Consider the following 26,209-nt stretch of genomic DNA (forward strand, 5'->3'; position numbering starts at 1 on the left):
ATGAATTTACTGACACACATAATAGCCTATTCCTTTGACTTTTGATTTTAAACCTTCTGAGGAGGTATGCTACAGCCCTGAGATTAAAAAAAAAAAAAAAATCCCAATAAGACTGCAATTCTAACACCTATCTCTCAGAGTTTCTCCTCCACCAACAAGGCCCCTGCAAAAGTTCATCAACATTTACCTCCTCCAACTGACCACATGTATTAGCTTCCTAAGGCTGCTGTAATAAATGACCACATGCTCAGCAGCTTAAAGCAACATGAATCTACTTGGCACTATTGTAGGTCAGAAGTCTGACACAGGTCTCACCAGGCCAAATCAAGGTTTTAGGTCAACTGAGCTGCATTCCTTTCCGGATGCTCTGGAGCAGAATCCTTTTTTATTAGTATTATTATTAGTAGTATTATTTAATTTTTTTTTCTGTTTGTTTTCTTGAAAACTGTTTCTAGAAGCAGCCCACATTTCTTCATTCAAGGTGCCGCCTCTATCTTCAAAGCTAGCAATGTTGCATCTCTCTGACTACGCTCTCATAACCACCTCTCCTTCTGCCTCTCTGCCTCTACCTTCCTGTTCCTCTTCCTAAGGACCCTTGTGATTACATTGGACCTATTTGGATACTCCAGGATAACCTCCCCGTTTTAAGGCCAGCTGATTAGCAACCTTAATTCCCCCTTGCCATAAAACCTAACCTATTCACAGCTATTAAGGATTAGGATGTGGACATCTTTGGGAAGTCATAGTCTATACACCATACAACCCACATCCCAAGTTATTTGGTGGCTGTCGGCTTTCAATCCTCACTTTCTCATCATTCCACCACAGCCAGAAATCTAGTGCCTTTGACTAACTCTAATTAGAAATTGTCAGCCCTGGCTGCACAGTGGAATCGCCAGGGGTCTTTGAAAAATAGTGATGCTCCAGTCCCATCTCCAGAAAACCTCAACTGAGTGGTCTTGGGAGGATCCGTATTATCAGAAGGAGGCCATATTAAAAAATACAGGCATCAGTATTTTTTTAAAAGCTCATCAGATAATTCTCTGTACAGTCATAGTTGGGAACCACTGCTGATGCTAGATAAACTGGCATTCCCTCATCACCCAGATACAAAATGCGGTGCGCACTTTGATTTATAAATCTCTCCTACCCCTTGTGGCCTAATAGCTCCCAATTCCTCAACTTTTGAAAGAGCCTCCATTAGATTCCTTTCTTCTGGTCCAAGTGCCACCAACGTAATTCCAATATTTGCGTCTGAGCCTAAAATCCATCCGTCTTCTTGACCGCATCCTCTGTTCTTCTCAACAGAACAATCCTTTCCTCTACTCCATTCTTTTCTCTCTCCTGGATTCCTCTCATTAAGACTCCTATCTGAGATCTCTTTATTTTTCAATTAGTTAGCCTGAGAAGATTTTGTAGAATAGTTGGTATGGACTAAACAGTGTCTCCCAAAATCCATATGTCAAAGCCATAACTCCCGATGTCATGGTATTAGGATGTGGGACCTTTGGGAGGCAATTAGGTTTAGATGAGGTCATAAGAGTAGAGGCCCCAGGGCAGGATTGGTCTCCTTATAAGAAAAGGAAGAGGGACCAGAGCTCTTGTGAACGTGCTCACACTCTCTCTCTCTCTCTCTGTCTCTCCCTCCCTCCTTCCTTCCTTCCCCCACCCCAACATATGAGAATACAGCAAGAAGGGGTTGTCTGCAAGCCAGGAAGAGGATTCGCACCGGGAACCAAATCAGACATCTTGGTCTTGGACTTCCTGGCCTCCAGAACTGGGAAACAACTGTCTGTTGTTTCACCTGCTTGATTTATGGTATTTTGTTATAGCAGCCCAAGGACACTGATAAATGGTAGTGCTGGGGAAATGAAGGCTACAGGGGTCATGTAATCCCATCCCCTTATTTTTCTGCACAGGTAACAAAGCCCAGAGTAGTTCAATATCCTGCTTGGGCTAATAGAGTTGCTTCAAAGCAGAGCCAGGGGTAGAACTCAGCTCTGTGTCATTCATTCCTCCAGCATTTATGGATCATCAGCTATGCTTAGGTGGGCACTGTGCCTCACCATGATGTAAAAGGCAAGATCCCTGCTCTCAAGGAGCTCATGGTTTAGTCACTCTCACACAAAGATAAATGCAGTGATTGAGAAACGCACCTGGCATTGTACTAGCTGAGACGCAATACGGTGTCATGACTACAATCTGGATTCTCATCCTTGCCGTGGTAGATTAAACAAGGCTGCAAATTCTTTGGCACTCCTCCCAATGGCAGGTCAGGTCTATTCTATGTTCTTGTCTTTTAATCTAAGGGAACTCTATAACTTCCTGAGCAATGACATACAGCTGAGACACCATGGCAGTTTCTGGGACCAAGCCTTAAGAGATTGGCAGTTTCCACTTCTTGTCTCCTGGAATACATACTCTTGGAACATAACCAATATGCTATGAGGAAGCCCAAGCAGCGACACGGAGAGGCCCACGTGGAGAACGACTAAGTGTGCTGGCTAACAGCCCAGTTGCCTACCATGTGGGTGAGCCATCTTGAAATAGATTATCTAGTCCCAGACAAGCCGCCCTAGCTGATGTCATATGGAACAGAGTCCAGCCTTCTCTGCTGAGTCCTGCCTAAATCCCTGACCCACAAAACTGTGGAATCTGATAAAACAACTGGTATTATAAGCCATTACATTTCTGGGTAACTTCAGGCTTAGTAACTTTAGGTAAGGCATCCTCTCTAGGCTTCAGCGTCTTCCTCTATAAAATAGGCATAATCCTCCCTCCTAGGAGTGCTGTGAAAGTTAAATGAATAATACATGCAAAGGGCATGTGTTTCTGGGCCTAGATGCCATTACAGTCATCATAAAGGATCTGTCAAATAGAGAAGAAACTTAATGAAGAAGTTAGCAGTGAGAACAAGGGTATCCATGAAGAGAACTCAACAAGAGGGAAATCTCTGGGTCAACTGCTGATAGATCAATAGCCACTAAGAATGTGAAATTGTTTTATTATAGATGCATAGTATACCTTCTGTAGAATACATATAATGCAATAGGTTATATTATAATTTGTGTCTATCCTACGGCAAGCAACACCTCCTAAAAGTTACGCTCCTTTGGCAATCTGGGCTTCACACAATGACACGCCTATTTCAGAGGAAATCGCTGCAGATACTCTGGCTGGTGATTTTTCTCTGCAGTAACACATCTGCCTGCACTATTCACTACTCCTGAAATGTAAGCTTCTTACAGCAAGGCTCGTTTTATATCCCCAAATTACCAGTCCGCATCCACGCGTGGTTCTCATAAAAACACTGGGCTCTGCATCAACGCCAGGGAGCGTCTGTTGCAGTCGGGCCGTGAGGGTGTCCCCCCTCACCCCCCCCCCCAAAGTTTTCCTTCCCAGAGCTAGCTCCCCTGGAGCCCGCACCAGCGTGATATCAGCAAACGTGGACGTGAGACCTGGCTGTGTGCTTTGGGGCAAGTTCACTGACCCCTCTGATCGTCAATCTCCTCATCTATGAATGGAGAAAGGAATACTTGCCCTAGTTACTTTACAGGATCATAAAAATTCGAATGCTGACACTCCTACACTTATTGGAAAATGTTAACCACGGAGGGGAGCATAGCGAGATGTTTTTGTTCAGTTGAAAAAAAAACCAGCCTGACAAACACCATCCTTCAGAGAAAGTGGAATGTGATTGGAATGGCAGCCGCTGACTCACCACGCGGGCACGTCCCCATGCCAGCTTCCTACTGACCACCGCGCTGCTGACAGGTGTGGTTTCCTCGGTGAGGCTGTTGTTTTTGCCGCTTGTAAATGACTTCACGTGACAAAAGATGCTCAAGAAACTGTGCCTCTCACTTGGGCTACATCTACAAAGCATTTCAAGCTCGTTTCAAGGACAAGAGACTGAAGGACTAATGTGCATTCACTACTTAACTAACCCGTGTTAACCCGTGCCTCTCTGTTTGGCTTCTAAGCAACTATTAAAGGCCTGCTTTTCGCCCTGTGGGTGGTCAAACGCTCCCATCTGAGCCAACAATATCAAAAGGAATTCACTTTTTTCTGACGTGTTTCGGCAAGAGTACCCACATTTTTTAAGGCAGGTTTTGCAAGACTTTTTGTTAAGGGAGTCCATATAGCCATAATCCTCTCTGGGCTTCTGCTAAGAAAGAAAAGGGGGGATTACTGGAATCGTCTGTGGCCATACACAGTAGCAGGGTACAGCTCACTTGGGAGATGGCCTGAGAGTCAGATGTCGGGCTTTTGAACAGGGCACAAACCGCTTGCGTCATTTCTGGGAACCACAGACATCTTGTAGAACAATGAATTTAATTTGCAAGGACAGCAGAGGAGAGCGGAAGTGCTGTGGCTTCTGAGTCATCAGGATAATGAGGCAGTGGCCCTGCTTTTAGATCTGTGGCCCTGCTGAAAGGTGAGGGGTGACGGTCTTCATGTCTCTCCTTCGCTTCGTTACTCAGCTGGTTCAATCTTTACACACTGTCCTCCTACAGGAAGGTATCTCCACTCCCTTCACAACAATCCTGTGTGTTTCAGGCTTAGAGTATAAATTTTAACTTACAGTCCCATCACTCCTCTCCACTGGGAAGGTATTTGGCAGGGAGAGTGGAACATTAATAATTTTCAAGTCTACGTGATTTCTTATGCTCGCAATGAGCAAGTGCCAGAAAAGAGACTATACAACAGACTCTGTTTCAGAGGTAGCAAACCCGTGGCCCCAAATTGTGTCCTGACATGCCCAAAGACTGAAAGCCAGACAGGGGGTGAAGAATTCCAAATACTTTTGGGGCGCGTTGGTGGTTCAGTCAGTCAAGGGGCCGACTCTCGATCTCGGCTCAGGTCATGAGATCACAGTTTGTGAGTTCAAGCCCCGCATCCGGCTCTGCCTGATGGCACGGAGCCTGCTTTGGCTTCTGTGTCTCCATGTTTCTGCCCCTCCCCAACTTATGCTCTCCCTCTCAAAAAAATATACTTAAAAAAAAAAAAAAGAATTCCAAACACTTTTTATTAAAAAGGCCAATGTGGGTTTTTTTTTTTTTTGAGCATGAAACATCAATCTTATATTAATAGCGTTTAATCCTCATAACAAATGTATAAAGTAGGCTCTATTATTATCTTCATTTTAAAAAATGTGCAGACTGAGGTACGAAGATGCACTTTGTCTTAAATTATCCAAGTATAATTATCCAAGTGGCCAAACCAGGATTCAGACTCAGTGATGGGAACCCAGGGGTTGAACTACTGCACGTCACTGCCTGTTCAATGTTGCACACCTGAAAAAACGCACAGGTAACCTCGGGAAGAAGGAAGGACTCCCTGTAGTCCTCTTTCAGTTACTGCTTTCCCACTACGCTTCAGAATGAGCTCACCCACCCAATTCCGCATGACCACACAGCTGTCACATCCATTGTGGGCAGATGCACCCAAAAGTTTACGAGACAGAAAGAAGCTAACGTCCCCCAAACTTGAGGATCATAAGGCATTACTAATTCCGCCATAGGGGCACCTGGGTGGCTCGTTCGGTTGGGCATCCGACTTCGGCTCAGGTCATGATCTCACAGCTCGTGGGTTCGAGCCCCGCGGGGGGCTCTGTGCTGACAGCTCGGAGCCTGGAGCCTGCTTTGGATTCCGTGTCTCCCTCGCTCTCTGTCCCTCCCCCGCTCGTGCTCTCTCTCAAAAATAAATAAACATTAAAAAAATATTTAATAACTCCCGCCACAGATTATAGCTCAGCTAAACAGCTGCTTCTTTCCACCAGGTACTCCTTTACTCAGGCCCCGTCCTCAGCATCCCCACCCTGAATAAGGAGACAGCACTGTTGGATGATGGTCAGAGACTTGAGTTGTAGTCCGTCAGATAGTGATTTTAGCATCTCCAGGTTTTTGTTTCCTGGGAAAAATTAAAGACTTGTGTGGATGTTTCCAATCTTAAAATTCTAGTTACAAAACTAAATCATGCAATCATCACGTCTCCATTAAGAACAGGAAAAACAATTGAGGAAAAGTTAAGCTTTACTGTCAATCAAGAGCCTTTGAACATTTGTGTAGCTGTATATGTTGGTGTGGAACTCAAAGGGATTATATTAAGATGGCATAAAAATGTTTACCTGCTGGGGTGCCTGGGTGGCTCAGTCGGTTGGGCGTCCGACTTCAACTCAGGACACAGTCTCGCAGTTTGTGAGTTTGAGCCCTGTGTCGGGCTCTATGCTAACAGCTCAGAGCTTGGAGCCTGCTTCAGATTCTGTCTCTCCTCCTCTCTCTGCCCCTTCCCATGCTCATGCTCTGTCTCTCTCTGTCTCTCAATAATAAATAAATGTTTTTTTTTAAAATGTTTACCTGTAAAAAAAGAATAATGTGTTTTAAGGAACATCAACTTAGGGGCGCCTGGGTGGCTCAGTGGGTTAAGTGTCCAACTCTTGATTCTGGCTCAGGTCATGATCTCACAGTTTGTGAATTCAAGCCCCACACGGGGCTGAGCTGAAGGTGCAAAGCCCAGTTGGGATTTTCTCTCTCTCTCTCTCTCTCTCTCTCTCCCGCCCCCCCCCCCCCGTCCTCCCTCCAGATAAATAAACTTTAAAAACAGGAACATCAACTTATAGCTCAGAAAGTAAGAGATATAAAGTAACAAACTTGGGAAGAGAAAGATTAACTAGCAGGATTTGTTAAAGGTATCTGGTTTCTTGTGTTTCAAAAGCTGATGTCCTCAGAGGCATTATCTATTCATGATTCAACGCCTTAAGAAAGGACTCAAATTTCAGGTTAGAAGAAGCTGTTGAGAAGTTGTTTAACAGAAACTCTTGGTCTCTCTTCTCATACAGAGGTGACATCTCAATCAGAAAAAAAAAGGAATCCGCTGTTCCGTGTGTTCCCAGAAATATTATCTAGAAAGTAGTAAAATGGAAAAGAATATTTTCTTAAAAAATCCAACAAACCATTGATTTAAATGAGAGCAAAAACAGACTTTCTCTGCATCTCCCTCCTCTGGATTTTTGCATCCTCAGACCACTGGAGTTTCAGAAGGAAAGGAAGCAAATCCAATTACATTAACACAGCGCCATAGTGCCCAGCTTCAGCAACTGTTTTCTTGGCTCTATTTTCTTCCCCCTGGGCATCACAGCAAAGGACTTGCTTCCCAACCAATATGTCTATCAAGCTCTCCTTGAGTCACCCTCTAGCTTACACCACTCGGAATTATGTACCACCTGGGGTAGTCTGTATCCTCCCAAGGATTCATGCTACTGCCCCACTAGACTTAGCTGAAAAACTTAAGTTAGGAACAGATAACTATCTTGTCCGGATTCTGAGTTCCTTCTCCTGTGCCCCAATCTGCAACACCTTACTTTTCGTGAATAAAAGGAAAAACACCCTTCCAAAAACAATTTTAGAATGTGGAGTCAGTAGACTGTGGAAAGCCTGCTTTATTATCGCTCCAAAACTGCAGTAAAAACCTAATTTGGTCATTTGCTCATTTAATGATAAATTGATACAAATCTATTTCCCCCAATAGTGTAGTTAGCTGGAAAACCTTTATATACAACCACAAGAGGAAAATCGCTGTGTGTTGCAAAATGCCATGGAAACCACCAAAACCATTCAGTAACAGTTGGCAGCTTCGGAGGATGGCAAATGTCTCATGCTATCTTAATAAGGTTATTAGTACGGACATCTTCCTCTTGTGCATCTGTGAGGCTCCAGAGGACACGGCTTTGGTCTTATTCCTCTCTGTAACCCCCAGTGCACCAAGCACGGTGCCCTTTCCATAATAGAAAATAATTATAATAATCACTGTCGACCAATTCCCTGTAGCTGAGGCCTTTAAGAAAAGAGGCTCATAGCCAGGCAGAAATAGGAAGAAATGCAGTGAGTTTTGAAACCTCTTATTAGGTTCTATAAAGCCATCAAAATGGTGGTTTTCAACTGCATTCAAAGACGGTGTTTTCCAGAACTCTGAGTCAGGTCAGTAGAGACCTGAAAAGATGCCAGTGGAGAAACACGGGATCACTAAAATCAGAATAAATAGCCACGGAAGTAAAGAAAGCGGGAAGACACAAAGATGTTTTAAAATAACCTCAAGTATACATCTGTTAATTGCCATTTCAGTTCTTCAAATATCCGTGCAGGCAGATATGCCCATTCAACACGGAATAATTGAAATTGAGGCAGAGAGTAACTCTACACACAGCAGAGGCAGTCTGGAATAGAGAAACCTCACTAGGGGAGGAGAAGGTGGCAGGAGACCTGGTTGTGATTAAGGTCCTTGCTAGAAAAAAAGAAAACAGAGAGCCTGGGGGCTGAAGAAAGGGACAGCTCTAGGGGTGCCTGGGTGGCTCAGTTAAGCGTCCGATGTTTGGTTTTGGTTCAGGTCACGATCTCACGGTTCATGAGATCGAGCCCTGCATCAGGCTTGTTAGCGCAGAGCCTGCTTGGGATTCTCTCTCTCGGTCTCTGCCCTTCCCCTGCTCTTGTTCTCTCTCTGTCTCTCTCTCTCTCTCTCTCTCTCCCTCCCTCCCTCCATCTCAAAATAAATAAATAAACTTAAAAAAATTTTTTTTAAGAAAGGAAAAAAAAAGGGACAATTCTAGTTGGGGAAGAGACACCAAAGAAGGAAGGGGAAAGAATCAAGATCTGTTTGGTCTTCAGGGTCATGTGAAGGAAGGAAAGGAGGGAGGAAGGAGGAAGGGAGGAAGGAAGGGAGGGAGGAAGGGAGGCGGGAAGAGAGGGAGGGAGGGGAGGATCAGAGTTAAGGGTGACTTACCCCAGACCACTTAGCTAGTAAGTGGCAAAAGCACACTGCTCAGTTTGAATCCTAGTTAATCCTGGATTTTTCTGTGTAGGTTTGCTTTGTGCTCTGTGGATCTGACTGGGGGTGGGGGGAGAGACTAGTCAAGAAAATTGAAAAAACAGCTAAAACCCATCTCCGTGCTTTACATTTAAAGGAGCAGGAAGTTAAGATCAGAAAAGCTAGAGGTGGAAGAGAGAAGAGCCAGAGTGCAGACAACTGGGGGCAAATAAACAGAAGTTTTAAAGATAAGAAGTGGGAATTTCAGTTCACTACCATCTGTGATGTGTGAAATAGGGGAAAAGGGATGCGAGAGGGAAATTTAAGGAAGTATACTGTGTACCATGGACACACTTCCTCTTTGGTGCATCTTCATGAGATTTCAGCGAAGAATTAAATGGTTTTCAAGGTGTCGGGGGATACTTGACTGTGGTGTCCTTTACGAGGGAGGGCACCATTCAAATGAACCATGAGGCAACCCAGCCTTTTGTAGGTTGCAGGCGTCTCTTCCGGAATTTTCTGTATCACACAGAAAGAGGTGGTTGCATCTGGACTCAAACTCAGACCTGTCCGACCCCCATGTCTCCAACCATACAACAGTTACTTCTAAATAAACAAGCAAGCAAAACAGCCCTGTGGTTCCCTCTGGCTCTCACAGCTTTGGAAGTTTCCAGTTGTTGCATCTCTACCAGCTGCTCGTGTGGTTTTGGCTAGAGCCACATGAACTACATTTACAATTTCCACAAATTTAATTCTGTGAACTTTGCAAAGGGAAAAATAAAACAACTGAAATGATGTTAGAAGAAAGCTAATCACTTAAGATTTGCTCCATTCCTCTTCATCCTGTGATTGCTTGTTATGTCTGAACCATTTGTTCAGTAATAGAGAAAACCATGTGAGCGTACTTATAAATGTTTTAAGGAGTTTTCTAGGGCAATTTTGACTCTGTTTGACTTTAACCTTAGTGACTGACTTGACAACATATAACTCCACGTAACATCCGATCCAATGCGGCATGTAAACAGGGACAGAAAATGTCAACAATGCATTTGAGGAGGAGATAGCCCAGTGTGTTCCAGGAACATAGTAAGTGCTCAATAAATGTTGACTAAATGGATGATAAACAAAAAAATAGACAAATGGGAAGGAAGCCAGAGAAACCAACACCCACATGATGGTTCAGTTCTAGTCGCATTACTAGGTTCTCTGTTGGTACTCACAGCATGTCAGGCCAACAGATTTGGTTGGCATGGAGAGGCCCAAAGTTTTCTTCATGCATTACCAACTGACTCTCCTTTCAGAACGCCCATTCAGTAAGATGGAAATTACTTCTCCTCCCATCCCGAACCTTTCCCCCAATTCCAGCCCAATATCTTGATATTACCTTTTTTTTTTTTAGTTTATTTATTTATTTTGAGAGAGAAAGAGAACAGGAAAAGGAGCAGAGAGAGAATCTCAAGCAGGCTCTATGCTGTCGGCACAGAGCCCTATGCTGGGCGCGAATCTCACAAACCCTGAGATCTTAACCTTAGCTGACATAAAGAGTCAGATGCTTAACCAACTGAGTCACCCAGGCACCCCTGATGCTACCTTTTTATTTTTTTTTTTGTTTATTAAAATTTTTTTTAATGTTTTTTATTTATTTTTGAGACTGAGAGAGACAGAGCATGAACGGGGGAGGGGCAGAGAGAGAGGGAGACACAGAATCCGAAACAGGCTCCAGGCTCTGAGCTGTCAGCACAGAGCCCGACGCGGGGCTCGAACTCATGGACCGTGAGATCGTGCCCTGAGCCGAAGTCGGACGCTTAACTGACTGAGCCACCCAGGCGCCCCTGATGCTACCTTTTTAAACCTTTCATTTTACCATCCCTTCCAGTCAAAATTTATTATCCTAGATATCAGAGTTGTTTTCAGGATTTCTCTTGGTATAGTGCCTCCCCCCTCCAGAAATACATGTTCTAACTTCTAGAACCTACGAATGTGACCTTATTTAGGAACAGGGTCTTTGCAGCTGTAACTGAGTTAGGGTTCTCAAGATGAGATCATCCTGGATTTAAGATGGGCCCTAAATCTAAAGCCAGGTGTCCCTGTAAGAGAAAGGCAGAAGAAAATTTGAGACACAAAGACAGAGCGGAGAAGGTAACACGAAGATAGAGGCAGAGGACGGAGCGATGTGTCTATAAGTCATGGAACACCAAGGATTTCTGGCAGCCACTAGAAGCTAGAAGAGAAGCATGGAATGAATTATCCCTTAGTGATTCCAGAAGGAACCGACACTGCTGACCTCTTGATTTGGGATTTGTGGCCTCCCGAGGTACGACAGAATACATTCTTGTCCTTTTACACCACCAACTTGGTGGTAATTTTTTTACCGCAGCCCTAGAAAATGGACACACTTGGTGACTGCATTGTCCATCTCAAGCCAGCATTTGTGACCAGCTTCTATTGCAACATTCTTCACTAGGGAGATAAGGACCTGGGGAAAGGATTTCTCCACCTCATGTAGCAAACGTTTCAAAAGCATGAATGGAAAAAAATATCGGGGGGGGGGGGTATGGTGGTGATTTCAGTTGCACCCTCCAACTCACATTGGGTGGACAATTGCCATCAATACTTAGGAGAAAAGAGAGCAGTGCAGACAGTATACAATTTTAAAAGCTCCATCGGTGATCAGCACGAAGGGCAGCTCTGATCCAGAATCTGATCTTACTTCCTATGCCTAGTACTTACTAAAAGATATATATTTTATAGATGACTTTAAGATCATTAGAATTTTCTGGGGCACCTGGGTGGCTCCGTCGGTTAAGCATCTGACTTCGGCTCAGGTCATGATCTTGCAGTTGGTGAGGTGAAGCCCCGCGTCAGGCTCTGGGCTGACAGCTCAGAGCCTGGAGCCTGCTTCAGATTCTGTGTCTCCTCCTCTCTCTGCCCCTCCCCTGCTCATGCTCTGTCTCTCTCTGTCTCTCAATAATAAATAAACGTTAAAAAAAAAAAAAAAGACCAGCAGATTCTGATCACTCTCTCCCCTTTCTTCCCTATGAGTCACCAAGTTTGATGTTCCTTACACATCAACAATGTGTGCCAAAGCAATTATTTAAAATGTTTTTATAAATAACAATTTTCCAAAGTACAGAAACCTTTGGAATTATCACACAATCAGGCCAAATCTGTGTAAAATTTATTTGTCCTCAACAGACCATACCGATCTGAGGGAGTGCAAAATCTATCCAACTATACCCAAAATTGTTTTCCATCTCTAAACAAGCTATGGAAAAAAAAAATCCAGAGATAACAATAGGTATTATGAATTACTAATGTTTGAATATATGAGTTACAATTGGAATTACTATTTTTAAGCACTGATAGGGGTTTGATGTGAAAATAATGGGTCCTCATAAACTGTTAGGATTGAAGATGTATAAGTACTTTGCAGTAAATAGTGTGCCAATAAAGCTTTAACAGTTCTCCAGGGAAAGGGGCAAAAGTTCTTATTTGTAGCATTTGTTGATTTCCGTGGTGTAAATACTCCCACTATGGCCGACTTCAAGATACCAACACGATATCAATGAACACAAGATACCAATATGATATCATGCACACTGCTGCCTCTCACAAGCTGCTACAACCTGGTTCAAGCCACTGAGCTTTTTGAAAAATATATATTAAAACTGTTTACCATGTGCCCACCAGCTGGCTCAAGAAAGTGCACTCTACTAGAGTAAGTCTACTGTACAAATGTATTCTCAAAAATAGTCAAAGAAGTGTGAAAAGATGTATATTCAGGAATATTTGCCACAAGGTTTTTTATAATATCAAAAATTTGAGAAAAGTCCCTCTTCATAGAGAATAGATTAAATAAATTACTTGGACCTATAAAGTAATATAACATCATCAAAACAATGATTTTACAGATACATACATATGACTTAGGATGACATTAATGTTATATCGTTACATGAAAAAATCCTGTTAAGAAAATAGTATGATTTTTTTTAAATGTGTGTTTGGCAAAAATTGTCATCTACCAGGATCCATTTTCCTTTTCCTTCTTTTTTTAAAATATATTTTTTAATGTTTATTTATTTTTGAGAGAGAGAGTGTGCACATGTGAGCAGGGGAAGGGCAAAGAGGGAGTGAGACAGAGGATCCAAAGTGGGCTCTGTGCTGACAGCAGAAAGGCTGATGTGGGGCTTGAACTCACAAACCACAAGATCGTGACCTGAGCCAAAGCTGGATGCTTAACCGACTAAGACACCAGGCACCCCTTCCTTTCCTTCTTAGTACAATATCTGATGGTTAGTTGAGCTAAGAGCCCCTTGCAATAAAGAAAACATTTCCCCAAATAAGTTCTGGCCAGTAGGGTACAAAGAACTGTCTTTTTTTTTTTTTTTTTTTTTTTTAGAAGTGTCTTTAAAGGAAGTGGGTGTGCCCTTCTTCATCACTTCCTCATTCCTGCAAAATGAAATAGGTATGATGGTTGGAGCTCAGGTAGCCCACACGGACTTTGAGTTGGAAATGTGCACACAGAATGAGGGAATGGCGAAATCAGGGGATCCTCGGTCCCTGGACAGCTTTGTGAACTCTTCAGAGTTCATTTATGTGACAAACCCAGGAATATACATAGTTTCGCATTGGAAACATTTAGAAGGACATACACATATGTCAACTGTAGTTAGTTCTAAGTTATACACATTCTGTGATTTTATTACTTATCGTCTTTTTCTTCATCTATATTTTCTAATCTACATCCTCCTACCAAACAGATATAAATATCTATCACTTGCATAGGAGTTACAAGATGCGGAAGGGAAGAGTATTAGCAGCTATGAATTTTGATGATAGAATCTCATTGAGGACATTACTAAGCCATTATATACAAAGGGCGGAAAAATTAGTTTCCAGTGCTTTAGTGTACAACACTTCTCAAAGAAGGAGATAAAGATTCGATAGCAAAAAAGGTAGTTCTCAGTTTAAAGAGTTGGCCAGGGGGGCGCCTGGGTGGCGCAGTCGGTTAAGCGTCCGACTTCAGCCAGGTCACGATCTCGCGGTCCGTGAGTTCGAGCCCCGCGTCGGGCTCTGGGCTGATGGCTCAGAGCCTGGAGCCTGTTTCCGATTCTGGGTCTCCCTCTCTCTCTGCCCCTCCCCCGTTCATGCTCTGTCTCTCTCTGTCTCAAAAATAAATAAACGTTTAAAAAAAAATTTTTTTAAAGATGATGGAATTGACAGCTCCCTGCAAGTAGGCCCATTAAGCCCAATTCAGCGTTATCACCTGGGAGCACTTAAGGAGAACAAAGAATGACAAGGTGACAAAGAATGAAGCAGACCCATGACTCCTGGGATGAGATGATCGCTGTCAGCTTTTAGATGGGTTTATGAAATTCTGAGGGCACCAGAGCCTCCAGAACTCACAGTATCACTTAAATCACATGCATTCTTAGAGCCAAACATTTCTGAGCTTAACTACTGGTCCTGCCACATGCCAGCTGGGCTAGTTTTTTATTGTTGTTATTATTTTTTTTTAATTATTAGGTTTTATTTCTTAGAGCAATTTAAGTTTAGAGAAAAATTGAACAGAAAGTACAAAGTTCTCATATACTCCCTCCTCTGCCCTGTTAGGAACATCTTGCATTAGTTGTAGTATATTTGTTACAACCGATGAACCAAGAGTGGTGTGCTTTCCTACATACAGGGGCTAGAAGTCTACAGACTACATTTCCCAGAATCTCTTGCAGCTAGGGTTCTAATAGGGTTCCCAGTTAGAAGCACTTGTGCAAGTTTTGGAACATGAAAGTGAGACAGAGGTCATCTTCCTGCTGCTTTTGGCTGAATTTCCCTGGAAAATAAGGTTGTCGAGCTGTATTTCTGCAGCATCATCCAGCTGGGAGCCCTCAACTCCCAGCTTCAAGGGAATCAGTGGCAGAGGAAGGCAGCAGCAGATTCCTGATCCAGAAGGAGCATACTGTTCCCCACCTTCATGAAAGAGGGAGTTGCTCCCCAAGCTGGTAAATTCTGCAGTGTCTTGGGAGTCATTCCTGAAGGCCCATCCTAGACTCTGCTCCATCAGCATTTCCACTGATTTCATAAACAGCTAATTCTCTGAATTAAGTCTCTTTCTGTTTAAAATGACTAGTTATCTTTCTTGCAACCGAACGCTGATTGATACAACCTCTATTCTTACCATCCCCAGGGAGACAGAGGCTCTCAGCTGGGAATGCTGGATCTTCTGAAATACTATACATCAACTGGCAGACAGCTCTAGGAACTCTACCATGGTCTCACGATCAACTAACCTTTTCCTCCCAACACCGTATTACATCCTTCACCCATCTCTCTTTAACCAGAACTTCTCAATTACACATTTTCCTCTTAATTTGGATCAATATGTGATTATGACTCTGGGGAGTACAGAAAGTAAAGGTTGCTTTAAAAAATTTTAAAGACATTTTAGGGATGCCTGAGTGGCTCAGTCGGTTAAGCGTCTGGCTTCCACTCAGGTCATGATCTCAAGGTTCGTGGGTTTGAGTCCTGCATCCGGCTCTGTGCCTGGAGCCTGCTTCAGATTCTGTGTCTCTGTCTCTTCCCCTCCTCCCCCCCACCCACCACTTGCTCTCTCTCTCTCTCTCTCTCAAAAATAAACTTTAAAAAAATTTAGGGGTGCCTGGGTGGCTCGGTCGGTTGAGCGTCTGACTTCGGCTCAGATCATGATCTCACGGTCCGTGAGTTTGAGCCCCGCGTCAGGCTCTGTGCTGACTGCTCAGAGCCTGCAGCCTGTTTCGGATTCTGTGTCTCCCTCTCTCTCTGCCCCTCCCCTGTTCATGCTCTGTCTCTCTCTGTCTCAAAAACAAATAAACGTTAAAAAAATTTTTTTTTAAAAATTTAAAGACAGTGTATAAGGTAATGTCTCTTGGCCTTATGAGAAGAATTTTAAAATTACCCACAGGAAGGAGAAACGTATGATTGGCATTACTGCTCTCATAAAGACAGATGAATTTTAAAAAGGTTAGGAAAGCTTTCAGTAATTTACCTATATTGATTTGGATCCCTGATTCTGAAATATACTCCTTTTTTGTATTACTATTCAACCATGTGAACGCTTCTGAAAATGCATGTCAATCACAACTGTCAACACAGCCTTCTATATTTCCCATAGATCATTTTGAATAAAAAATATATATACATTTAATCCATATATTTCATACTAAAAATGGTATATTATAACGTCTCAGTATACTGCAGGGGAATAAATGCCAGGGAAATCATGGTCCCTAGAATTAATAAATTTAGTTAAAGCGTTTTCTGGACTAAGTTCCATAAAACTTGAGTCATCTTTCTATGGCTCAGTACTGGTCTGGGCTTCCTCTCTGGTGTTCCACTCCTTCGTTCTTGAAGGGCTTAGGACAGGGTTCAGCACAATTCTCAAAACAAACCCAGCTAGTAAATGGGTTAGGCTTTGTGGGCCATATGATTTCCTCACAACTACCCAATTCCACCCTTGTAGCAAAAAAGCAGTCTGTGCATAACAAATGAGCATGGCTGGGTCCCAGGAAAACTTTATTTGTGGACCTTGGAATTTCAGTTTTGTGTCAGTTTCACACCTCCGGCTTTCCATCAATAATTTAACAAGGTAACACCACTCTTAAAGGCTCTTGGACTGTGCAAAAAAGCAGGCAGCAGGCTGGTTTAGCCCACTGGCCATAGTTGGCAACGCTTTCCACAAATCTGGCCATGCCTAGTCCAACTCACCCTAACGTTTGCATCATGCTAAAGACTCGATGACATAGTCATGATGGACACGCTGCCTCGCAAAGTCCAATGTTTCCTGGGAGACGAGGAAGGATTTCTCTTTTGTCTTTTCTACCTAGTGCTCAGCCCTTCATAGTTTAGCTGCCACCCTCCCTTCCAGCTCCACCTTTTCCTCCTTGTACCCCAAATTCACTTCCCTACACCACATAATCTAGCCACATCTCACGACTCGCCTTTCCCGAAGTAAGTCAGCTGTAAACCTCTGTAGCTTTATTCCTGCTGTTGCCTCCAACTAAAATTGCCTCCCCCACGTCTCTATCTCACAGATTTTTGCATGTTCATCAGTTCAATGTCACTCTATCTTTCCCCAGGAAAGTGAAGGGAGGACAATGAGTGGCATGCGGCCAAAATGCACAGGGCTGAGGAAATGAAGGCGCAGACCCGGGGGGAGGGGCATCCTGGCTGTAGAAAAGGGGCTTTAGAGAGGCACGCACAGCATAAGGTGCTCCATCCACAAAGCGATGGTGACAGACATGAAGGGTGAGAAGGGACTGGAGACAAAGAGCTTACTCTTCAGTGCTGCCGGAGCCCCCGCTAGCCCCAGGAACGTCTCAAGAAACAAGACGGTGATGCTGAAGCTCCGGGGCACATGTTCGTGCAGCTCAGCCCCCCGGACTCATCCTCTCCTTGGCACCTGCCCAACAGTGTCACCACTGGAAGGTCATGAGACTGCTCAACAGAGCTGGCCTTGAACATCTTTTTTAATAAGATCCCAGTCCCTTTTCCTTCTATTTTCTTTTTAAGGAAGTGAAAGTAAGCTTTGAGTCGATGCAGAATTTGTTCCTAATCAGTCAGTCTCAAGAAGGTGAAAGGAATCGGAAGGATTCAGTTTCAGAAGGTGAGTGGAAGGGCACATTGCAAATAAATGAAGGTGTTGCGAAGGTAAAGTGGCAATGTGATGTAATCACAGAAAAAGAGGAGTGAGTCACAGCTCTGTTCCATCAGTGTGAGCTGTCTTTATCTGACCACTTGGATAATTAAAAAGCAAAACTCTATAATCCTGAAGTTTCGAGGGTTTCAGATTCTAACACCATACAATGTCAATTTTTTTATTTTTAACCTGTTTTACTACACTCCCTAAAAACAAAGACTGAACAGAGCCTAGACTTTCTAACAGTCCTCCAATCCTGCTCTCTTTATCACAATTTGACCCTTATTTTCTTCACACAATACCTGCTGAGCTGTTATCAGCTTCTAGTTTCTTGCATTTTCTGTTACGAATCCTTGAGGATTATTCTAAGATACTGAGGCAACTGCAGAAAGTTTTGCATATGTTTTCTGCATTCCTAGCATTATAGTTTATGCTCACAAAAATTTTCAGCCAAGAGTTTCTGATGTAACTCTGACACTTTGGCCATTCATAATCATTAGTGTCACATCTGAGAAACAATTCCATTGGTGTTATTTATTAAAAACGATCACAATGTGCCATTATGGTCCTAATTTCAATATTTATTCAGATGGCCTTACTTATCCACAAGAAAGAAAGCCAGGCAGCTGCTAGAACTTCTACACCAGGCAGGTGAGAAACATGAAGCTCTACTATGGTAGAATGATATCCTTGAAGAGAAATACATTTTTAGAGCAGTTTGTTGATAATAGGAATAAAACCCTACTAATGTGTTGATTGCAGTTTCATGTATGTGCAGCAGCTTGAATGAGGTGAGACAAGAAGGAATTAGAAGCTTCTAGGGGCGCCTGGGTGGCGCAGTCGGTTAAGCGTCCGACTTCAGCCAGGTCACGATCTCGCGGTCCGTGAGTTCGAGCCCCGTGTTGGGCTCTGGGCTGATGGCTCAGAGCCTGGAGCCTGTTTCCGATTCTGTGTCTCCCTCTCTCTCTGCCCCTCCCCCGTTCATGTTCCGTCTCTCTCTGTCCCAAAAATAAATAAAAACGTTGAAAAAAAATTTTTGAAAAAAAAAAAAAAAAAAAAAAAAAAAAGAAGCTTCTGCTCCTGGTAAGATGCTCCAATGGCATGGGTTGCTGGCCATGCATTCACCCTCTCCATGTTCACCCTGGGGCAACTCGCTGTGTCAACTCCCATCCCAGTTTTAGCTCTATTTTATTTGTTTTTGTCTTTATTTTTTAAAACTCAGAACTTTCCTTCTTCTCCTTGAGTTTAGCAATGAATTTAAAAGTATATTTACTTTGGGGCGCCTGGGTGGCTCAGTCAGTTGAGTGTCCAACTTCAGCCGAGGTCACGATCTCATGGTTTGTGGGTCCAAGCCCCGCGTTGGGCTCTGTGCTGACAGATCAGAGCCTAAAGCCTGCTTCGGATTCTGTGTCTCCCTCTCTCTCTCTGCCCCTCCCCTGCTCATGCTCTGTCCTTCTCTGTCTCTCAAAAATAAATAAATGTTGAAAAAAAATTTTTTTAATTAAAAAAATAAAACTATATTTAATTTGTCCATCACTTGATATTTTGTAGTTGAGGCCATTTTGAAAGTATCTAGTCTTGTTAAACTCATAGAGATGGAAATCTCATAAAATTTGTTTTTAAAACTGGATTTTGTATCAGGATTACTTGCAGATTTTACAGAAACCCTGGGATGAATTCCCCCCCCCTTTTTTTTCTGGGCTCTAGCTGCACATTAATTTTTAGTTTTTTAAAATCAGAGTAATGTATGTACCTTATTTTAAAAGTCAAATGGTGAATTTTCGAGACAGAGACAGATCAGTCCTGCTCTGCTCCCAGCACTGTTTTGCTCTCATTCCTGAAATCTTGTCCAAATAGTCAAAGCAATCTTAGAGAAAGAAGAACAAAACTGAAGACATCACGCTTCCTAATTTCAAACTGTATTAGAAAGCTATGGTAATCAAAACAGTATGATGTTGTCATAAAAACAGACACATAGATCAATAGAACAGAATAGAGAATCTAGAAATTAAGCTACACATATATAGCCAATTGATTTATAACAAAGAGGCCAAGAATACACAATGGGGAAACAATAGTCTCTTCAATAATTTGTGAGAAAACTGGACAATCACATGCAAAAGAATGAAACCAGACCACTGTCTTATACCATATATGAAAACTAAATCAAAATGGATTAAACCCTTAAATGTAAGACCTGGAACCATAAAAATCCTAGAAGAAAATATAGGCAGCAAGCTCCTTGACATTAGTCTTGGTGATATTTTTCAGACCCGACACCAAAAGCGAAGGCAACAAAAGCAAAAAAATAAAACAAGACAAAAACAAGTGGAACTACATCAAACTAAAAATCTTCACAGCAAAAAAAAAAAAAAAAAACAAAAAAAAAAACCATCAACAAAATGAAAAGGCAAACTACCAAACAGGAGAAAATACTTGCAAATAATGTATCTGATCAGGGATTAAGATCCAAAATATGTAAAGAACTCATACAACTCCGTTTCAAAAAAACAACCTGATTTAAAAATAGACAGTGAATCTGAATAGACACTTTTCCAAAGAAGACACACAGATGGTCAACAGGTCCATGAAAAGGTACTCAGTGCTACTAATTCTCAGGAAGATGCAGTTCAAGAACACAAGGAGATATCACTTCACAGCTGTTAGAATGATTATTATCAAAAACACAAGAGGGGCAGGGCGCCTGGGTGGCTCAGTTTGTTAAGCGTCCGACTTCAGCTCAGGTCACGATCTCAAGGTTCCTAAGTTCCAGCCCCGCGTCAGGCTCTGTGCTGACAGCTCAGAGCCTGGAGACTGCTTCAGATTCTGTCTCCCTCTCTCTGTTCCTCCCCCACTCACGCTCTGTCTGTCTCTCTCTCTCTCTCAAAAATAAATAAAGCTTAAAAAAAATTAAAAAAAAAAACATAAGAGGGGCACTTGGGTGGCTCAGTTGGTTGATTTCAGCTCAGATCATGAGCTCTGTGCTGACAGGACAGAGCCTGCTTTGGATCCTCTGTCTCCCTCTCTTTCCCTGCCCCTCTCCCCCCTCAAAATACACAAATGAACATTAAAAAGAGAAACACAATAAGTAACGAGTGTTGGGGAGGATGTGGAGCAGAGGGAAGCCTTATGCACTCTTGGTGGGTGAGGAACTGCAACTACGATGGAAAACAGTATGGAGATTTTTCAAAACATTACAAATAGAACGATCCAGCTATTCCGTCTTTAGGTATTACCCGAAGGAAACAAAACTATATGAGCCCCAGTGTCCAGTGCAGCATTGTTTACAATAGCCAACACATGGGCACAACCTATAGATAAATGGATAATTAAAATGTGGTATTCAGGGGCGCCTGGGTGGCTCAGTTGGTTGAGCGTCCGACTTCAGCTTAGGTCATGATCTCGCATTTTTGAGTTCGAGCCCCAGAGCCTGCTTCAGATTCTGTCTGTCTGTCTGTCTGTCTCTCTCTCTGCCTCTCCCCTACTCACGCTCTGTCTCTCCTTCGGAAATAAATAAATATTTAAAAAATTATGAAAAAATAAAATAAAATAAAATAAAATGCGGTATACAGTGGAATAATAGACATCAAAAGAAAGGAAATCTTACCAGTTGCAACAACGCGAACAGACCTTAAAGACATTTTGCTAAGTAAAATAAGTCATAAAAAAAAAATACCTTTTGTTCTCACATGTGGAATGTTGAAAAAAAAAAAAAAGGAACTCGTAGACACAGAGATTGGTGGTTGCCACAGTGAGGGGCCGGGGGTGGGCAAAATGGGTGAAGAGAGTCAAAAGGTATAAACTTCCAGTTATAAAATAAATAAGTCCTGGGGATATAGTATACAGTATGGTGACTATAGTTAATAATGCTATGTTGCATATTTGAAAGCTGCTGAGAGTAAATCTTAAAAGTTCTCATCACAAGAAAAAAGAATGTATGCTGATAGATGCTAAATAGACTTACTGTAGTGATCATTTTGCAATATATACATATATTAAATAATTACATGGTATACCAAAAATTACTATATAATACGTATTAATATTATATAATATATAACAATATATAATATTATACCTCAGTTATATCTCAATAATTTTTTTCTTTAACTTTTAAAAAGACCATGAAAGGAAGAGACAATCTGGATGGGATTCACTATTCAGGAGAATAATTAATTCTCTCTTTCTCTCTCTTTTGTCATTTCAAAGTCTTCCTCAATATTTCATAACATTCCAACATGCCTCTGCAAACTTCCCATTTAGTAAAAGTACATGTGATCCTTATTCGTGCTGTGTTCTATTATGTTGGACACCAAAGCTGTGATTTTTCTCAACCTCCAAATCACACACTATTTTTAGGAAATAGTTCTCTCAGTTTTTGCTTGAATGCCTCTCTTCCTGGAATTGAATTATAAGGCCATGAAGTTTGAACCAATCTAGTTTAAGTCCACTGTATTATAGCCCAAACCACCCATCCCCAGTATATAAACATCAGCTCATGTACATCTTTCTTTAATTCTATTGCCCTGCCAATTTGGCTCTCCTCAACAGTTCCTGCTTTGGATTCTGGGTCTCCCTCTCTCTCTGTCCCTCCCACACTCACGCTCTTTCTCCCTCGCTCTCAAAAATGAATAAACATTAAAAAATAATAAAGTAAATAAAATTAAGTTGAATCTCTTGACCAACAACTTTTTCAGATGTTGCGCACTGACAGAAAAAAGCATTTTCACCGATTTTTAGAAAACGTTTTTTAAAATTTATTTCTTTTTGAGAGACAGAGCACAAACAGGGGAGGGGCAGAGAGAGAGGGCCCCACAGAATCAAAAGCAGACCCTAGGCTCTGAGCTGTCAGCACAGAGCCCAACATGGGGGGCTCCAATTCACAAACCGTGAGATCATGACTTGAGCCGAAGTCAGATGCTTCACCTACTGAGCCACCCAAGCGCTCTGCATTTTCACGAATTTTTAATCCCTTCTTCAACACTATACTATGATTCCACCTGTTCCCCAAATGCCAGAGGGGTATTTAGTAACATCCAGGTAAAAGAAGCAACGTCTTCAAAAGATATTCATGGCAAGAGCTGTAATGATTATCCATCTCAAGTTAAGAATTTCGTTACCTATTTATAATTAATGTTGTCCTTTTTAAGAACAGCCTTGACACTTCAAGGAGTAAAAACGTTGTCACTTCTTTCTTTAACACATTCAACAATTCTTTTAAGCCAGGGAGTTCTTCAATAACCCTGTTCCTTAATTTGCATAATTCTGTTGCTAACGAGACTTAAAAAATGGAACACAAAATAAGTAGGCTGCCTTTAGTCAATTATTTTAAAAGTCAGTCTAATTTTTGAGGTCTTTTCTTCACGGCTACACTATGATTTGAGTACTTCAAATAAACAGGACTCTTTCAATCGCATTTGTTAAAGAGCCATGGTTTTGAAAGTGACTGAAATGAAAAATACTTGAAAAATACTGACTGCCACCTGTTTTGCATGTCTTACTGAAATTTAAAGTCAACTACAGTTTCTTACGCTAGTCGCTCCATAAAACTTGCTACCTCGCTCAATTCATGAGGCTATTATAACGTTAATTTTAAAACTAAAGACGACACAAGAAAAAATTCACTTGTAAACAAAAATGCAACTATGCAAGTAAAATATTAGCTAAGAAAATCCATCCATATGTTTTAAAAACCATGTTCAACTATTAGAGTATATCCCAGGAATTCAAGGGTTCAACGTGAGCAAATTTATCAATACACTTTACCACAATAATGGATTACAGGAGAAAGTGATATAATTACTTTGTGATAGAAAAACATACTTTGGAAAGCATAAGCATAAATTTATTATTTCCAAATGTTTTAGCAGACAAGGAGCCTCCTTAAGTGGGTAGCAGTTATATACCAAACATGTGTGATAAATACTCAACAGCGAAACTTTAATGATTAACTTTTAAGATTGGCTATGAGATAGGGTAGCCTGGGTGGCTCAGTCAGTTGAGCGTCTGACTTTGGCTCAGGTCATGGTCTCACAGCTCGTGAGTTTGAGCCCCGTGTCAGGCTCTATGCTGACAGCTTGGTCCCTGGATCCTGCTTCGGATTCTGTGTCTCCCTCTTTCTCTGCCCCTAACCCACTCGCATTCTGTCTCTGTCTCTCTCAAAAATAAACAAACATTTAAAAATGAATAAAAAAAAAAAAGAGATTGGCTATGACATAACAATATACATTTTAGAAAAAAATATTTCATTTTAAAATATCCACCTGAACATTTAGTTGAAAGTTTGTTATATTTATATATTAACTTGGGGTGAAATGGCAACTTTATACTATTAAGTCATCCCAACCAAGAGCATGAAAATCTGTCCATTTATTCACATTTGTTCTGTGACTTTGAATAAAGTTCACCTTTTTTTCTTCTAGATTTTTTTTAATTTCTTTTTTTAATTTTATTTTTTATTTTTTAAAATTTACATCCAAATTAGCATATAGTGCAACAATGATTTCAGGAGTAGATTCCTTAGTGCCCCTTACCCATTTAGCCCATCCCCCTTCCCACAACCCCTCCAGTAACCCTCAGTTTGTTCTCCATATTTATGAGTCTCTTTTGTCACCTCCGTTTTTTTAATTACAAAAAAAAATTTTTTAATGTTTATTTATTTTTGAGACAGAGAGAGAGCATGAATGGGGGGAGGGTCAGAGACAGAGGGAGACATAGAATCCAAAGCAGGCTCCAGGCTCTGAGCCGTCAGCACAGAGCAGGATGCGGGGTTTGAACTCACCGACCGTGAGATCATGACCTGAGCGGAAGTCGGAGGCTCAACCGACTGAGCCACCCAGGCGCCCCTCCCCCTCCCTGTTTTTATATTATTTTTGTTTCCCTTCCCTTATGTTCATCTGTTTTCTCTGTTAAAGTCCTCATATGAGTGAAGTCGCATGATATTTGTCTTTCTTTGACTAATTTCACTTAGCATAATACCCTCCAGTTCCATCCACGTAGTTGCAAATGGCAAGATTTCATTCTTTTTGATTGCCGAGTAATACTCCCTTGTATATATATATATATATATATATATACACCACATCTTCTTTATCCATTCATCCGTTGATGGACGTTTGGGCTCTTCCCATACTTTGGCTATTGTTGATAGTGCTGCTATAAACATAAGGGTGCATGTGTCCCTTCGAAGGAGCACACCTGTATCCCGTGGATAAATGCCTAGTAGTGCAATTGCTGGGTCATAGGGTAGTTCTATTTTTACTTGTTTGAGGAATCTCCATACTGTTTTCCAGAGTGGTTGCACCAGCTTGCATTCCCAGAGTAAAGTTTACTTTTTACTTCACAGAGGTATTGTGAATTTTTGTTGTTTCCTAGATATTTTATGAATTTCATTGATACTATGAATTTTTCAAATTATATTTTCTCATTGATACTATGAATTTTTTAAATTATATTTTCTGATTGATCATTGTTGTAAAGTTTTTATAAGTTAATCTTATATCCAGAAACTCTAATAGTACACTATTTATTTCATTAGTTTTATTTGTAGAGGATAATGTACGTAAATTATAACAATTTTATTCCTTCTTTTCAAGTTCATAGAGCCATTTTTTTTATTACCTATTAGGGTTGACCAGGACTGTTAGTAGAGCTTTTTGTTTTGGGGAGACAATCTAGCAATATCTTTTTTTCCAAATAACAGTTTTAATGAGATATGATTCACATACCATACAATTCACTCATTTAAAGTATCTAATTCAGGGCGCGTGGGTGGCTAAGTGGGTTAAGTGTCCAACTCTTGATTTTGGCTCAAGTCATTATCTCATAGTCATGGGATTAAGCCCCACAGCAGACTGTGCTTACAGTCCAGAGCCTACTTGGGATTCTCTCTCTCCCCCTCTCTCTGTCGCTCCCCTACTCATATGTACACTCTCTCTCTCTCTCAAAATAAATAAACATTAAAAAAATAAGGTGTCTAATTCAATGAATTATAATGTTTTTATGGAGTTATGCAAACATCACCACAATTGAAATGATAAATTTGGCTAATTCAAAATTAAGGACTTCAGTTTGTCCACCATAGACAAAGGTAAAAAGCCAGTAATGAATTGAAAGGAGATATTTTCAACATAGAAAAGGAGGAATTCCTGTAAGTCAACAAAAAATAGGAAACTCAACAGAAAAAAAAATGGACAAAAATATAATAGGTAAATCACACAAAATGAAACACAGAAAGGCTGAGAAACATCAGAAGAGATGTTCAAACTCATTTGTGATTACACAAAGGCAAATTTTTAAAAAATGAGACACAATCCTATCCCCACCGGATTGTTGAAAATTACAAAGCTAAATATGAACGTTAACAAGGATGTAGGATATAGGAGGTGTTTTGAACTGATGCTGGGAATGTATATTGGTGTAATCATTCTGGAGATACATCTGGCAATCTGCTGTGAAAATAAGTATACATATTGCTAGGTCTAAGCACATATTCTCAGATAAATTCTCACACAAGTTCTTGAGGGGACGTGTACAAAGCTGTTAATCACAAGGTCATGTATAGAAGAGGGAGTCGGTAACAATCTAAATATCCATCACTAGGAAGAATGCATAAAGCACTGTTGTAAAATTCTATGCAACGATTAGAAGCAATAAGCTACATAAATGTATAGCAACATGGAAAGTTTTCTAAAACATAGTTTGGGGTTTAAAAAAAAAAGCAAGATGCAGAAGAAG

This window comes from Leopardus geoffroyi, chromosome D4 (genome assembly GCF_018350155.1).
Source record: "Leopardus geoffroyi isolate Oge1 chromosome D4, O.geoffroyi_Oge1_pat1.0, whole genome shotgun sequence".
Taxonomy (NCBI): Eukaryota; Metazoa; Chordata; class Mammalia; order Carnivora; family Felidae; genus Leopardus; species Leopardus geoffroyi.